At 37.3% G+C, this 18,215-nt stretch overlaps 1 protein-coding gene across 1 annotated transcript in view; it reads right to left on the bottom strand.

Moving 5' to 3' along the window:
- The window catches only part of CTDSPL2 (CTD small phosphatase like 2), a 68,240-nt gene extending 52,648 nt beyond the window's left edge, over positions 1 to 15,592 (bottom strand). The window contains exon 1 of the mRNA XM_065871986.1: positions 15,419 to 15,592. The gene's annotated coding sequence lies outside the window, so the exon portion shown is untranslated. The remainder of the gene's footprint in view (positions 1 to 15,418) is intronic.
- Between the last annotated feature and the right edge of the window lie 2,623 nt (positions 15,593 to 18,215).

Below are 18,215 nucleotides of genomic sequence, written 5' to 3'. Positions count from 1 at the left end.
TGTTCAGTTTTAAGTTGTCATCCCCAAATAAAACATACTGCCTTTTCTCCTAAAGAGTCAATGTTAACTTCTAAAGGGATTTACTCAAGGTATGTATTATTTACTTAAATAACTCTATTTACAGTGTATAAATTTTGTCTAATTCCTTTGTTCTTCAGCACAGCACTCCTTAAAAAGGAAAATTCCCATAAAGCAAATGCATGGGGTAATTTTTCAAAAAGAAAGTTATTTGTATTCAATTTCTTTAAAAATCTGTAAATTTTTTTTTAATATTTTCAAAAATACCTACGGGTGAACCTATCTTAAACCCAGAATCTTTAATGGAAATTTAAAAATTTTATGAAATAATATCTTCATATAAAGTAGGTCTTAAAAGACTAAACACATATAGCTAGTTCAGTCCAAGGGGTTCAGCTCATTAAAATTTAAATATTGGTCACCTGCTACCTGTATGGTAATAAAAGGATAAAAATGATACCTCTTCCCATGAGAATCAAAAAGTCTAACAGGCTAAGGATAGATACACATCATAGTGTATATATAAAATGCTAGATCACTCTTCATGGAGAGTGAAGATTTTAGGCAAGCTTAGGAGAAAGGTCCTCTGAACTTAAAAATAACCAGTCACTGGAAAGAAAGACAAGAGCATTTAAAGAAGGAGGCTGAAATATAGAGGGTTTTAGTCCATTCCAATAATGAGTTGTAAAAGGTATACTTAATAGTTATAAAAGGGCTGGAGCAGTAAAGCCCTCATGAACTTTTGAAACTGACCATCAAGACTAAAATCTTACAAAGTATGTTCCTTGACCACAATTATAAATCAAAAACAAAAGAAATCTTAAATAGTACCATATACTTGAAATTTTTTTAATTTATAAATAAATCATGAGTCAAACAAGAATTCACAAGGGAAATACAAAATATTTTGTAATGAAAATTAACAAAAAGAGAGCACATCAAAATTTCTGGGATGTAATAAGCAGCACTTAGAGGGAAATTATAAACATACATGTATCTAACAAGAGTCCTCAAATATATAAAGTTAAAATTGTCAATCAAAGTGAAAAACAGGCAATTCAACAAGAGTTGGAGGCTTTAATACTCCACTTTCAAAAACGGATAGAATAACTAGACAAAAGATCAATAAGGAAATAGAAGACCTGAACGATTCTTGAGACCTAAGAGTCATATACATAGAACACTCCATCCAACAACAGAATACACATTCTTCTCAACTTACAAATGGAATATTCTCCATGAAAGACTACATGTTAAGACACAAAACAAGTCTCACCTTTAAAAGAACTGAAATCGGGTCTCCCTGGTGGCACAGTGCTTAAGAATCCACCTGCCAATGCAGGGGACGTGGGTTCCAGCCCTGGTCCGGGAAGATCCCACATGGTGCAGAGCAACTAAGCCCATGTGCCACAACTACTGAGCCTGCAGTCTAGAGCCTGCATGCTACAACTACTGAAGACCACGCGCCTAGAGCCCGTGCTCTGCAACAAGAGAAGCCACCACGATGAGAAGCCCGCACACCACAACGAAGAGTAGCCCCCAGTCGCTGCAACTAGAGAACGCCTGCACACAGCAATGAAGACCCAACACAGCCAAAAATAAAATAAATAAATTTATAAAATAAATAAATAAAATAACTGAAATCATACAAGTACATGATTTCCAACCACAGTGGAATTAAATTAGAAATCACAAGGAAGGAAAGTTGAGAAATTAACAAATGTGCAAAAATTAAACAACAAACTCCTAAATAAACACTGTGTCAAAGAAGAAATCACAAGGGGAATTAGAAAATACTTCACAATGAATGAAAACAAAAACACAGCACACCAAAACTCATAGCATGCCCCTAAAAGCAGTGCTCAGAGGACAACTTATAGCTGTGAATGCTAATATTTTTAAAAAGACCTCAAATCAATAAAAAAGCCTTCTAGCTTAAAAAACTAGAAAGAGAAAAGCAAACTAAATCTAAAGCAAGCAGAAGAAAGAAAATAATAAAGAAATAGAACAAAAATAAATCAAACAGATAATTTTTTAAAAAACAATGAAGCCTAAAGTTGGTTCTTTGAAAAGAGCAACAAAATTGACAAATCTTTAGAACTAGACAAGAAAAAAAGAGAAAACTCAACCTACTAAAATCATCAATGAAAGAAGTGACATTAATACCAACTTCACAGAAATAAAATGGATTATGAGAAAATACTATGAAAAACTGTACAACAACAAATTAGATAACCTAGATTCAATGGACACATTTTAAAGAAGACACAACTAAAATGACTCAAGAAAAAACAGAAAAAGACTCATAACAAGTAAAGAGATTTAATTAATAATAAAAAAATACTTGCCACAAAGAAAAGTCCAGGACCAGGTGGCTTCACTGGTAAATTTTACATAATGTTTGAAGAAGAATTAACACCAATCTTTCTCAAATTCTTCCAAAAAATTGAGGAACACCTCCCAACTCAATCTATGAGGCCAGCATTACCCTGATACCAAAGTCAAACAAAGACACTACAAGAAAACTACACATCAATATCCCTTAGGAACATAGACAGAAATATCCTCAACGAAATACTAGCAAACCAAATCCAGCAGCTTAATAGGAGGATTACACACCATGACCAAGTGGTATTTCTCTCAGGAATACAAGGGTGGTTTAATATGAAAACTAATCAATCTAATACACCATATTAAAAGAATAAAGGAAAAACTCCACACAATCATCTCAGTTGATACAGAAAAAGTATCTGACCAAACCCAACATCCTTTTCCAATAAAAATACTCAACAAGGGGCTTCCCTGGTGGCGCAGTGGTTGAGAGTCCGCCTGCCAATGCAGGGGACACGGGTTCGTGCCCCGGTCCGGGAGGATCCCACATGCTGCAGAGCGGCTGGGCCCATGAGCCATGGCTGCTGAGCCTGCGCGTCTGGAGCCTGTATTCCACAGCAGGAGAGGCCACAACAGTGAGAGGCCCGCGTACCGCAAAAAACAAAACAAAACAAAACAAAAAAAAAAACACCTCAACAAAGCAGGAGTAGAAGGGAATTCGTACCCAATAAAAGACATCTACAAAAGCCCCAGAGCTAACATCATACTTCATAGTGAAAAGCTAAATGCCTTCCTCTTACGATCAAAAATAAGACAAGGATGTCTACTCTCACTACTTCTATTCAACATTTTACTGGAGGTTCTAGTCAATTAAGCAAGAAAAGAAAAGAAACCTATGTCAGAAAGGAAAAATAAAACTACCTCCTTGTAGATGAAATGCTCTTATACAAAGAATAACTATAAAAGCAATAACCATAAAAGGAAAAACTGAATAAACTTGGCTTAATAAACATTAAAAATTTTCTGTTCACCAAGACACCAGTAAAAAAAAATCAAAAGGCAAGCAACAAACTGACGCAATATTCATAAAACATGTATCTTGTAAAGCACTTGTATGCAGAATACAAAGAAATCCTAAAACATAACGAAGACAAACAGTAGAAAAAAATGAGCAAAAGATTTGAGAAGATATTTCATAACAGCTAGATAACTTGCCACAAGCATATGAAATGATACTCAATATTATTTATTATCAGAAGTGTAAGTTAGAAACATAATAGCATACTAATCCGCATCTACTTGAATCGTAAAAAGTATTGTACAAGACTGACAACAATAAATGGTAGCAAGGATGTAGAACAATGAGGACTCTCATATTTTGCTGATGGGAATGTAATTTTGGTAAAAGTTGAGCACTTTCTAATAAACAACACATAGCCCTCTGATCCAATAATTTCACTTCTAAGTTTTTAAACAAGAGAAATATAAACATGTCCACAAGGTACTTTTACCAAAATGTTCCTGGCAGCTTTATTTACAATAGCCCCAAACTGGGAACAACGAAAATGCTCAGCAACAGAAAGATGAATATTGTGGGTTTTGCTTTGTTTTTTACAGTGGAATAATAATCAGAAACAGAAAGCAACAATTACTAATATCATCAACAACATGAAAGAATCTCACAGACACTGAGCAATGGCAGACACAAAAGAGTATGCATTTGGTGATGGCATTAAAAAGGCAGAGGCAAAAATAATCTAAGGAGAAAAAAAAATCAGAATAAAAGTTGCCTTGAGGAAAGGAAATGTCCTATATTGTGATACGGGTGTAGATTTGTCAAAACTTACAGCTAAGATCTATGTATTTCAAAGTATATAAAATTTACCTAAATAAACACCTGTAAAAAGTTCTTATGAATAACAACTAACCAGGTAGGAGTGGGTGGAGGTATAGATCAAAGAAGACAGACAAAGTGTTAATAACTACTAAAACTGAGTGATGGTTATATGGAGATTCATGATACCATTGTTTACTTTGTGCATATGTTTGATATTTTCCATTAAAAAATAAGAAGAACAAAAATCCTGACTATGAGAGCTACTGACAGGGTTCAATACAAGGAAACTGCCGAATATAGTCAAAACAGAGTAGGACAGAATCAAATGAGAAAAGCAAACAGAATACTAGAAAAAGAGGGAAAGAGGAACATAAACTAAGCAATCTCAGAGAGCAGTCCTCCACATTTTCAAACACTATAAGAAAACAAAAGAAAGTTCCACTTAAGCCAAAACCTGTCTTTAACCAAAGCTCCTTCTAAAAGTTTAGGAAGACAAATTTCACATTAAAAAGTAACAGAAATCAGACCAGAGCCCATATAGTTATCATAAGAAGAAGAAAAAAGAGAAGCAGAATAAAATCCCTAATTTCCTACAAACAATAAAATTATAAAAAGTAACCCCATAAAGACAGATCACAACTATAAACCACTTCCAAGGAAAGGTTAAAACCACTAATATAAAAACAAATTTAACTGGAATTCAGGGGGTGGGGATGAAGTGACAGAAGTCAGAAAAAAATTAAAAAGTAAAAAAAAATTATTTCATAAATGAAGACTAAAGAAAAAAGAACAAAGAAGTAAATGAACACAACAGAAAAAAGACATATTTCTAAACATTAAAAAAATGCAGATTCAAGAAAAACTGATCAAATATTGAAGAGAGTCAAAGATCAGACACTCAAAAGTACAACAAGAAAACTTTCCAGAAACATAAGTTTGAAACCATGTATTGAAAGACACAGACATGAGAATAGCAACCCAAAAAGACAAATACCAAGACAGTCTAGTATGAGCTACTAGAACTTTAAATTACTGAATTTTAAGAAATGGGGGAAAAATTCTTTGGACATATAGGCAAGATAGACATAGGCAAACTTTTTCTTACAGAATCAGAAAGCAAATATTTTAGGCTTACAAACCATACGGTGAAAGTTATATGAAATTCAAATATCAATGTCCACAGCCATGCTCACTGGTTTCCAAATTGTCTATGGCATTGCATAGCATAAGCAGCCAAAGACAATATGTAAATGAATAGACATAGCTGTGTACAAAAAAAGTGTTTACAAGCACAGGCAGTCAGCCCATGGGCAGTAGTTTGCAGACCCCTGATTTAGGCATGCACTAAGTGACTTTATAATGGACAGAATATGAGACTATTCTAAATTTTTCAATAGCAACGCTTTATGCCAGAAAAAAATGGAGTAACATATTTAAAATAAATTAATCAAGGGAAGAACATGTAAACTGGCCTTCCCTGGTGGCGCAGTGGTTAAGGATCCGCCTGCCAATGCAGGGGACATGGGTTCAAGCCCTGGTACAGGAAGATCCCACATGCTGCAGAGCAACCAAGCCTGTGCGCTGCAACTACTGAGCCTGTGCTCTAGAGCCTGCAAGCCACAACTACTGAGCCCGTGCGCCTAGAGCCCATGCTCCACAACGAGAAGTCATCACAATGAGAAGCCTGCACATCACAACGAAGAGTAGCCCCCACTGGCTGCAACTACAGAAAGCCCACCTGCAGCAACTAAGACCAAACGCAGCCCCACCTCCTGCCCAAAAAAAAAGAACATGTAAACCAAGGATTTTACATCCAACAAAAATAACCTGTAAAGGGACTTACCTGGTGGCCGAATGCCAATGCAAGGGACATGGGTTCGATCCCTGGTCCGGGAAGATCCCACATGCTGTGGAGCAACTAAGCCCGCGAGCCACAACTACTGAGCCTGAGCCCTAGAGCCCGTGAGCCACAAGTACTGAGCCCACGTGCCACAAGTACTGTATGTAGCCCATGCACCTAGAGCCCACAACAAGAAAAGTCACCACAATGAGAAGCCCACACACAGCCCCCCTCGCCACAACTAGAGAAAGGCTACGTGCAGCAACGAAGACCCAATGCAACCAAAAATAAATAAATAAATTTATAACAAAAAAAACAAAAGATAACCTGATCAGCCCCATATTTAAAAAAAAATTAAATTGCAGGAAAAGTCTCCAACATAGAGAATTCCAGACCCAGATGACTTCACTGGAGAATCCTACCAAACATCTTAATAAAAACAAAACAAACAACAAACTCTTCCAGAAAACAGAAGGGAACACTTCCCAACTTGTTTTATGAGGCCAGCATTACCTGACCAAAACCAAAAATACATATCAATTGGGCCAAATACTGATCAGAAATTGCCTACATAATATCTGCAATAGTCTAATTTTATTACCTAAACATAAAATATAAAAGGAAGAGTTTTACACATACATATACAGCCTCATCTTGCTAACTCCACTACTTATGTTAGAAATTAACCATCCTCTAGGTTCTTTAGAGCTCCATTACTAGATAAATTCTTTTCTATTACCAGTAAAAATAGAATTAATACAAGTAAAGATTGGGAAATGAGTACATCAGGGAAATAAATCTACTACTAATGAATGAAGTAGATACAATTTAAGTAGATTACATCACAAAACAAACATAGCAATGGGTGCAACAACATTTTAAGCTTAAGAACTCATGACATTGGGGGGCGAGTATATAATGTAAAACATTTCCACTTTTCAACATTTGAACCAGATCTCATCTCAGGAATAGAAAAAGCTGATTGTTCAGCAATTTAAAACCAAGCAATTAAGTTTGCTTTCTATGTATCTGCAGCCCAGCTAAAAAGATTGGGCGTGGGGGCCTCTTCCAAATTGCAACATTAATTCTTCTAGCTTTTGTATCATCTATAAATTTCAGACTATCATCCAACAGCTTTCTCAACACTTTCACTCTGCACCTCAAATTCAACTTACCCAAGGCTGAATTCACCTTTCTGATCCCACCCCATTCCCAAACCTGCTCTTCCTTTTGTATACTTCCTGCTGTATTCCTTTTTAGTTCCCTGAGCAGGGATGGAACAAGAGCCTCCTGCACTGGAATTGTGGAGTCTTAACCACTGGACCGCCAGGGTAGTCCCCCTACTATATTCTGTTTTTTTTTTAATAAAATGAGCTCAGCTTTTTTTTTTTTTTTTTTGGCTGCATTGGGTCTTCGTAGCAGTGTGTGGGCTTCTCATTGTGGGGGCTTCTCTTGTTGTGGCTCTAGGTGTGTGGGCTTCAGTAGTTGTGGCATGCAGGCTCAGTAGTTGAGGCTTGTGGGCTCTAGAGTACAGGCTCAGGAGTTGTGGCACACAGGCTTAGTTGCTCCGCGGCATGTGGGATTTTCCCGGACCAGGGCTCGAACCCATGTCCCCTGCATTGTCAGGCGGATTCTTAACCACTGTGCCATCAGGGAAGCCCCCCCCCACTATATTCTTAATCACAAGTAATCTGCCTAATCAATGAAGCCAGAAACCATCCTAAACACCTAGTCATTCTTCCCTTCCCTTGTCCCCTACAGTCAATCACCAAATCCTCATGATTCTACCTCTAAAATATTTCTCAGTCTTCCCCCTTTAAATCCATCCTCTGCACTCTACAAATCTGCCTGTTCCATCCCACGAACTCTCTTCAAAATAAAGACTAAACTCTAGCAATATATATAAAACCCTCCAAGATCTACCTCTCCAAGTCTTTTTTCACTGCTATTTGCTGCCTCACTCTTTGCACTCCAGTAATAATAGTTTCTTGCCCACACTGTGCTGTATCATGCTTCTGCTTTTCTCTATACCTCAAATATTCCTTCCTTTCAACTAATTCTTATCCTCATCATTTAAAGCTCAGCCCAAGTATCATGCACCCCAATAAGTAACCACCCCCACATGCCCATGCCTGTGTAAACTGGTGATTATCTCTCCTTAGCTCTTAACAAATCGTACTGAAATAATCTATTTATATTATCTTTAACTGCACTAAACTGTAAGAGTGTTGAAGGCCGAGATCTTATCTGTAACTCCAACAACCCGGTACACATGAAAGCTCAACCTTTGTTGAACTGAACTATAATTTTTCTCATTTCCCTCAAAGAGACAAGAGAATAGGGGAAAAAATATGTCACTGAAACACAAAATCCTCACTGCAGTAATCAATTCTTGCTCACAAAAAGAGCAAGAATAAAACTAAAAATATTCCTTCCTCATAAGATTTCCTTCCTTTTCACAAAATCCCTGACCCCAAGCAATATTTGATGACAATTATGGCTGCAAATTGTCTTGTGCTAACAAGATTATAATAATGATACAAGCATAAAGTCAGTTGATAGTTCGCTGTTGAGGTCTTTAGTACACAATTTTCTATCAAAACAACAAAACAGCACATTATATATGAAGGATTCTTAACAAATTATCTAGGACTAATCTAATGTGCATTCTTTCAAATTTTTGCTGAATAAAAGAGAGAAAAGGGAAACGAAAGTGGACAAAAAATATGAATAAGAAAATTGTAAAAAGATCACAAATCAAACTTTAAAGGCAACAAAGTCTGGGTTTCCCCATAAAATTTAGGCATATATAAGTTATAAATTGCCTATATAAAGAAAATATGCATGCAAAGTTCTGGAGTAGGCTCCTGAGGGAGTTACTAGAGGAAGAGCCCCTGGACTGGGCGGTATCAGTCCTGAATCTATCACTAGTTAGCTGTAACACTGATTAGACACTAATTAAGTCATGCAATCATTCTAGCATTTCATTTCCTCAACAGCAAAAGAAGTTATTGGACTTCAGATCTATGCATTTTACTACATGTAAATTTTACCTAAAAAGAGAGCTGTCACAACAGGAGATGAGTCATTAATTAATCTGAGCTGTTTTCATCCTTCTATCACATACAACTTATCTAGAAGCACCCTAATTAAGACCAACACTTACTACATGTTAAAAAGTCTTCAGATCACTCATCATTAAGGAAACAAAGACTAGACGACCCTTTTAGTCTCCTCTAGCTCTAAATTTCTGAGTTTGTTAATTTATAGTCTATTATAAATGGTATCACTACTCAATTTACACTGATGAAAGAAAAAGCTAAAAATCACTGCCTTAGTTGACACCAAATGACAAAAATATCAGTATCTGTTTTCACTATATTTCCAGTTGAATAATCTGAAATCAACAGGTTCAGATACTACAACTGTCCACTTTTACTCTCCTTCCTTTACTACTTTCCCAAGCCCTTCATTGAATGACTTTACAGAAAGAAGAGATTTCTTGGTCCCTCCCACTTATCACCTAATGAAAGTCAAAAGTCAACTAGGGCAGGAGGATTAAGTAGAGGAGGATTATATAAAGCATCAACTCCAAGACAGGGAGATTCTTTTCCTTGAACCCTGCCCAACAAAGTATGTGATAAAGTGGTCTTTTTAGGTTATTATTATGTGATACATAACTTTCTCTCCTTTTTTAAACTAGATAATGGAATTCTTCAAAAACTACTAAATATAAACATAATCAAAAATATTTGAAAAAAAAAAAGCTGCTGAGTTGGGTTGATAAAATTATGGCTCTTCTTCCTCTTAAAGTTTTCTTCAATGAACAACAACCAAAAAAAAAAAAGAGTTTTTTCTAAAACCATGGTCAATTAATTTTCTCTGGGTTGTTAGATTATTGATGACTAAAATGCTCAATGAAAATATGAAATGATTTTTTAAAGATGGCATTATTTCGTTTGTTGATCACTGAAAATACAGCCACTCACATACATGTTTTAAAATACTATTATCAGGACCCCAACTTAAAACTTTGCATGTACTCACCAGAAATACCATTAGGGCAAAATCAATATTTGTTATGTACTGAATGAGACAGTATGTACTTCTGCTGAGGACAGACTTGTATTTCTCTCACCTAAGCTTTAAAGCAACAGTAATTTGGAGACTGTTCTAATTTTAACTAACTGCAGTAAGTATAACGTACACATCTTGTAAAAAGAAGCATTCTATTACACAGCATGAAAGAAATTCATACCAATAAAACTTTATAACAAAATGTGCTATTTTAGAAAAAATATAGTTATGAATTCATAAGAACTGAGTACTATAATATTCATTAGAAACTTGTCAAAAGCACATGGGAGGGCTTCCCTGGTGGCGCAGTGGTTAAGAATCCACCTGCCAATGCAGGAGACACGGGTTCGAGCCCTGGTCCGGCAAGATCCCACACGCTGCAGAGCAACTCAGCCTGTGCGCCACAACTACTGAGCGTGCACTCTAGAGCCGGCGAGCCACAACTACTGAAGCCCACGAGCCTAGAGCCCGTGCTCCACAAGAGAAGCCACCGCGATGAGAAGCCCATGCACCACAGTGAAGAGTAGCCCCCGCTCGCCGCAACTAGCGAAAGCCCACGCAATGCAACAAAGACCCAATGCAACCAAAAAGAAATAATAAAATCATATTAAAAAGCTATTAATGAGATTTAAAAAAAAAAGCACATGGGAAACCTGTCACTCCAGTGTATCACTTTTCATCATATTACTATCCTTTCTATGGAATATATTCCAATATATGCAATTTTTAAAATTTACAGGAGTTACCTGTATACATGCAAGTTACAGTGTACTTATCGGATACATTAAAGAAAATTTGAAGAATAAAAAAGTGAAGTTAATTTTGGCAGAATTTTCCTAAGAATGCTTTTTAAGTAGTTCTCACCAAAATTGGGCAAGGGGAGAGATATAACTATTCCTTCAATAAAAGCTTCTATTTAAAGAAATTAATTTTATATTCAACTTACTCTCAGGCCAGCAGAAATACGGAACTCTCAGAACACATTAAGTTGATAATAAAAGAATCAATGAGATGTTGGCAAAAAGGAAAAATAGTTATTAATTAAAAATCTTTGAGTACCTGAAATAATTTCCTACTATTCTTATTAATACTACCTACCAAAGAAAAACTAATCATTATGATTGAGATAAACCGAAGACAAAAAGTTTTAAGAAGAGTTTTAAGAATTTTAATCTAAATTACTAGTCAAAGATGAGGTAAGATCATAATTCTCTAACAGAAGTGCCCTCTTGTTTGCTACTACTTAAAAAGCAAAATAAAGTAAAATGGTATATTACCAATGAGGGAAAAACGCATGATTGTTTGAAATGTGATTATATTTTTCAAATAATTTTTATCAGTACATCAGAAAATTAAAGGATTTTACTGTATAATTATCTTATTTAACAAAATACACTAAAGCAGGTACTTGTAAAGTCAGTGTGAAGTTAATCAATTTCAACTCAATAGAATAAATCATATATATTTGGGGAATATCAGAAAGAAAGCAATTATTACTGAAACAAATAATCACAGTTGCTCTCAACTGAAAAGATACTTATTGGTTCTGTATATTTTTCTTTAACAAATAATATACTCTTCTTTTAATAAAATATATTTTGAATTCCTACTTAAACATTACTTTAACTGGTCAACACGAGAAACTTAAAATATCATGTCATGATGCTAACAGATTCTTAATATCCCTTTCTTATTTATTTTTAGCAATGATTCTGCCTTTTTAGTTTCCAATTTCTCCATATAGAAGTATTTAGTCCAAAGAAAGAAAACATTCTTCCTAAACTATATATAAGCCACTATTACTAAGTATAATCCCAATTATTTCTGAAGTATTCAAGTGCCTTCTATTAGTACAATTTTACATTTCTTTAATCAAAGTAATAAACACAGTTCCTTGTCCTAAAATTATTATAGCTATTATGGAAACCTGACTGCTAGAACCTCAAGTCAAAGCACAGTTGATGATTCATGTTTAATCTAGATAAACTTCCTTTTCTATAATTTCTCTAAATGAATACAGGAGAGCCTATGATTACCATAAAACCTGGGGTCCCTAATATAGTTAACTGGCCTACTGTGACCTTATATTAAAGTTAAAAGACTTTTTATGTAAATATTTTACAACACTTTCTTTTTCAATGGCATTTTAGTGCTTTCCTTCACTCTTTTCTAAAAATACCATACTAAATGGGGACCTGCAGATGAGGTAAATAAACAAAAGGGCAGGCCAAAGCTATAAACCACGTTTGTCCTTAAGGTCCTTCTTTTTGGGACCACACTTAGTCTCACTCCTCATTACTGTCAGTCAGATTCACAAGATTCCCAAAGGACCCCAAGAGGCCCAAGCTTCCCACTATAACTCTACTCCCACCATGCCTTTCTCCCTCAGACAATGTTCCTACATGCCACACCTCTCCTGATCACAGCCAATGCAAAGAAGCTTACTTCTGTTGTTCCACTGCCTCTGAACCGTCACCTGTTTGTGGTATCAGCAAATTTATTTGATAAACTAATCTGTGCTAATATTGCCAATAAAAGGCAATAGTTTAAAGTTTTTCTTCCAGAGAATCTGTAATTTTAAACGAAACATTTTAGAAAGAATTCCATAACACAAAGGAGAGACACAAATAAAGTTTGGCATTGGCAATTCTCAGATTATACCACACAGTCAACCACCTAGTCCACCTATTTGTAATGTAGATCCAATTATAATTTAATACAATTTAAATTAAAAATTAATGTAGTCATAAACCAGTAGTGAATATATGTCTGGCTTAGATATATGTCTCACAGCAAATGTAAAGTGGAAACTAAAAGTTGTATGGTTTTATCTTAAGTCCCATCTCTGTTAAATCTTCTCATCTTCAAAGCAGAGCAAATGACCCCTGTAGCCAATCCAGTTAAAATGGTCAGGTAACCTACACAAAAGAATTACTTAGAGAATATCATATATGAGGTCTTCTTAGAACATCTGGTATTTATGACTTTCTACTTTATGCTTTTACAACAACTCAGTAACTTACAAATTTAGTTAGATATTGTTTATTCAAACCACTTTTTCTTTATCGCATTAATCGAAAAATCTCTTATGAATGAGATAAATTTATACCATTTTATTCAATCTGCAATTAATCCTATAGTTACAAGTCTAGAGTCTAGAACATCCTTTCTGAACAAAAGAGCCAAGTTTTTTTTAAAATCAGAATTGGATGGATTCTGCTAATATAATAATCTTGTGAGGAATCCTCTTGACCAGAAATCTCAAACATCGGATCAGCTAGATGAATTTCGGAAAGATAAAACACCCCTAATTCTTAATTTCTTAATAGTGAGAAAAGAATAACCTTACTAGCTCAAATGAAGTGTCCAAGAGACACTACGTAGAATATTATAAAACCCACCAATTCTATTTGGTTTTTCTATGCAATCCTATTTAGAACTTCTGTACAGCTACAAGTCCACAAAGGTTAAGGACTATACCACTTAGAGCTTTCACAGCCTTTCAACGTATACTGGGAAGAATATTAAAAGAATCAAATGAATGAAGAATTAAAACAATTTGGAAGAGTTCTTGAAGACGAAGTCTACAAACAGTGCTCACTCAGCGATCCGTAAAACAAATTTTATTTAAAACATTAATGCTTCATAAACTACCCAAAAAGATCATTAAAGTACAGATAAAACCTACACTAGACCAATAATTTATTTTACATCCTTTTAAGTCAAATATTTGGCCCTATTTTTTAAACAAATTGACTGAGCAAGTACCCAGTATGCCCTCACCTCCACTTCCCACCCCCTGTTCTTTTGGTTTTGAAGAGAAGTATGAAGTTCAACACAATCCTAAAAGACTGCTTCACCTAAGAGCTACATTTTGCCTTGACTTTCTTTATGACCTTGGGGGGGAATCTACTAAATGACAATTGTAATAATGTTTGTGTGTTCCTGTTTATTAATGAAATTTAATCCTAATATGCAAACAACAGTGAAGTCTTTTAAACTGAACCTAGAGAGCTGAAAGCCTTTGAGTTACAAACATCAAATGACGTGTAATGTGAACCACATTTTCAAAACTTAATTTAACTAGTTAAAAAAAAAAAAACTACAAAGGCCCCAAATTCAACAATATTGAAAAAACAAATTCTGAAAAATACCAACAGTCTCCTTATTACTTCTCTTTATGGACAACCGGTCTGCAATGTGGAAAAGAACAAGAAGGAGGAATAAAAGTAGCTTTAACTAGCCATTTCCTTGCTTTTATAAGGATAACAGCTGGACAACAAATGAAAACTTAAAACTTGGCAAAGAATGGGGAGAGAGTATATAAAGAAATCTACAACCTGAAAATTACGAAGATAAATCTATCTTTTAAGTCACTAATTGTATACCTATGTTAGGCAGTAATCTTGGTATTGCCTTATTAGCATTGGAAAGGTAAATCCCTGCCTTGGAGGAACATCTACTAAGTACATTTCATTTCAGGATCTTAGTGCAGTTTACGAGCAAGTATCTCTGTACGTTTCCCTAAGGTACTCTAAAGTGCTTAACATCCTTCACACCTCCAGCCACCACTCAAGTGATAAGTAAATAAAGACGATTTACTTATACAATTATTTACCATGGAATTCTAGTCAAGAATACAAAAATAAGCATCTATACAGGCATTTGATACCCAAAGAAAGTGTAGAATACGAAGTACAGTAAGATTCACCCTTAATTGACCACTACAGAAACCAGAGGCCTTCCACATGGGCTGTTCTTTACCACCACTCTTAATTTGAAAAAGTTAACAATGTCAACTCAACATTTTAACAGTAGACAAACAGAACTTAGTGAAATCTCTTCTTCCAGATCCTCAAAAGGTATTTATAAAAACTGAGATAGAGCAACGCCCTCCCCCCGCAAAAGCACCCTACTAGAAAGAATGAAATACCTAAAACGTCAGACGGGTCAAGGTTAGAAAAGCTGATCTAACCCAATTACCGGGAGGGACGACCACAGGTTTTGGGACTACGAACGTGAGATCGGGATGGGGGTGGGTAGCAAAGTGAAATCTAACCCCAGAAATCACAACACAGGCCGCAGCCTGAGAGCCGAAGCTGGCGGGAAGTGAGCTCCCTTTCTGTTCCCAGGGGAAAGTCCAGAGAAGAGCGGCTCCACACAGCGGACGTACGAGGCGCCAACAGTGCATGACTACCAAGGCGCCGCAGCCGCTGGAGAACCCGGTTAAGAAGGGGAGGAGATCCCGGCAGACGGCCCTGGAAGAGAAGGACTAAGACTGGGAGCAGCGGCAGCGTCTGGACGAGTGGGATTACCTAACTGTGACGACAGAGAAGTGTCCTCAGGCTCCGGCGATGGTCCCGACTGCGCAACGCGTGGTGTCTTTCCCGCTTAGCCCGCAGCAGCAACAGAACCAGCTCCTTCAGCCAGTCGCCATTTCCCGCCTACCGACCTGCTGCACCGCACGGACGGGGACCCGGATGGAAAGCGGCCTCTCCGCGCAGGCGCTTTGACTTTCTCCTCCCCCTCCCGCCACAATTCCGCGAGGTGGGAGGGAAGGAATGCGGGCAGCCCCAGCGGCCAAAAAAAAAAAAAAAAAAGCCACCTCCCCCCCGCAAAAAAAAAGCCAACAAAACAACTTTACTTCCGTGAAAAGCGTTAGAGTTCCTGCCGCCGGAAGAAACTCAGGAGCTCGAGAACGCAGGACCCTGGAACGGGATGAAGTAACAAGGACAAAATCTATCAGGCTATGGCAGTGCCTGGGGGATATTTGTACTTTAGGGGCCTCCGTAGCTGTGTGTAGTGGTCGCAAGGGGAGTAGGGAGTAAAGCGTTGGGAGCGGAGAGGCGGGGACCCGAAGGACGGTTTTTTCCTCCCGCTGCTAACGGAACTGTTTAGGCAGAACTGGGAGGGGGAGGGCGCCCTCGCCCCGGAGGCGGGGCTTAGGAACGCCTCGCGCAACCTGGCGACTAGGGTTTAGTAACCCGGGCTCGCCAGGTGGGTGGAGCCGAGTGGGACCGGGTGGTACTAACGGCTTGGCGCGCAGGAGGAGGTAGTGTGTAGACAGTACTGCCAGAGGCCAGGTTAAGACGAATCTTTCGTCTTTCCTGGGATACTGGTGGCCCCTGAAGATCCTCTTTCCACCTTGTTACCTAGAGGGCATAGCAGTTGCTCGTGGGTCATAGAGACCCACGCCACGCGTGTCGGCGGTGGTTCTGCTAAGTCAGATCATTCAGATGAATGGGTTGCTACCTGCAGGCCTGGTCGAAGGGCTGCCAACCTCACGAGGTGAAAATATATCAATCCGGAGCGTCCAGTCCTAGCTGAATGGCAGAAAACCAAGCGTAGTGATTGGTATCTGTCTACTAAAACTCCGGACCACTCTCGTTATTCAATCAAGAAATATTTATTGTAAAACCATAATGTGTTAGAACCATACTACATGCAAGGGATATAACAGTGAACAAGGCAGACACAGACACTGTCTTCCCAGAGTTCACAGTTTATTGAAGAAGACAGACAAACAGAATTTAAATACCGTGTGATAAAATGACTACAAGAAGGAGTTCATGACAGGCCTTTGTAAGAGCACAGGAGGTCTGGAAAGGCTTTTCATGAGATGATATCTAAGAGAGACAGAAAGACTTGATGTTACAAAGGAAGAGTGTCTAGGTAAAGGAAACAAGAGATGGAAAAGTCCAAATATGAGATTGCGTTGAGCATTTGGGGAAGTTGTTCTGTGCACCGGGGATGGAGAAGTTGAGGGGAAGACAGTGGAGAGAGATGAGGCTGAGAGGTAGGCAGAGAACATTGTGAATCTGGTTGTTGCTGTTTGAAAGTGTGGAGCAGGTGGGTTGTCTTCTGAAAGCCTTATATTCTACAGATCCTGTCTGTCAGAGCTCAGAATTCATTTGGATCCTAAATCTTCCTGCTACAAGAATGCTCTGTATGTGACATTTATTGAGAGCCCGTGGTATACAGCATGCAGAACTGGCAACAGTCCACAAAATAATAGGTTACTGTAAAACTAATTGAAAATCAACAGATAATTAATAATTATCCAGTGTGTATTATGGAAAGCAATAGAATATAAAGTAAACAGTTACCCCAATTGATTACTAAAATAATTATTAAATCAGGTTAAAATTGGAAATATTTCTGAAGAAAAAATTCAAGTAGTAATTGTTTCAAACCTTCATTCCTAAAACTTAAGTAAAATATGCTATTTACAAAGCGCTTTTATATGCATTTTGATTCTTCCAACTCTGAGGGATAGGTAGGTGATATTAGTCCCCCCATTCTTTAGTTGAAGACACTGAAAATTTTTTTAAAGGGGGGAAGAAAAAGGGAAAAACAGATACCTTATCCAAAGACAAGTGCAGTCAGCTAGTAAGAAATACAATCAGGATTAAAGTCCTCCTCCTGCTCACTACATCACATCCTACTGTGTCCTATGACAGTGTTACTATTGTTAGATGTTAAGATTAGAAAGGTTACTGGTAGTAAGCCTAAATGCTTTTGCAGTTTCGTTAACATTTTAACACCGTTTACATCCAGCGGTCACTTTCTGCTAGCCTTTTTTTCTGCAGCATCAAAAGATCAAATGAGATTATTTATGTTTTCCTTTCTCCTTAAATGGTAGTTGTTAATGTCATTAAGCTTCAATAGCCCTGTCCAAGATTTTAGAATAAAATAAAGGTTTAAAAATATGGACTTTAAAAAAAGTGTGAAGTATATTTAGATGGAAAGCATTAACCATAGGAAAAAAATAATGCAAAAAACTAGCGGCATGTATCTTTTTTGGTTTTTTAAATAAATTTATTTATTTTTGGCTGCATTGGGTCTTCGTTGCTGCGCGTGGGCTTTTCTCTAGTTGTGGCAAGCGGGGGCTACTCTTCGTTGCGGTGTGCAGGCTTCTCATTGCAGTGGCTTCTCTTGTTGCAGAGCACAGGCTCTAGGCGCATGGGCTTCAGTAGTTGTGGCACACAGACTTCAGTAGTTGTGGCTCATGGGCTCTAGAGCACAGGCTCAGTAGTTGTGGCGCATGGGCTTCGTTGCTCCGCGGCATGTGGGTTCTTCCAGGACCAGGGCTCGAACCCGTGTCCCCTGCAT

Source organism: Phocoena phocoena, chromosome 2 (assembly GCF_963924675.1).
Source record: "Phocoena phocoena chromosome 2, mPhoPho1.1, whole genome shotgun sequence".
Taxonomy (NCBI): domain Eukaryota; kingdom Metazoa; phylum Chordata; class Mammalia; order Artiodactyla; family Phocoenidae; genus Phocoena; species Phocoena phocoena.
This window is presented reverse-complemented; position numbering and strand designations above follow the sequence as displayed.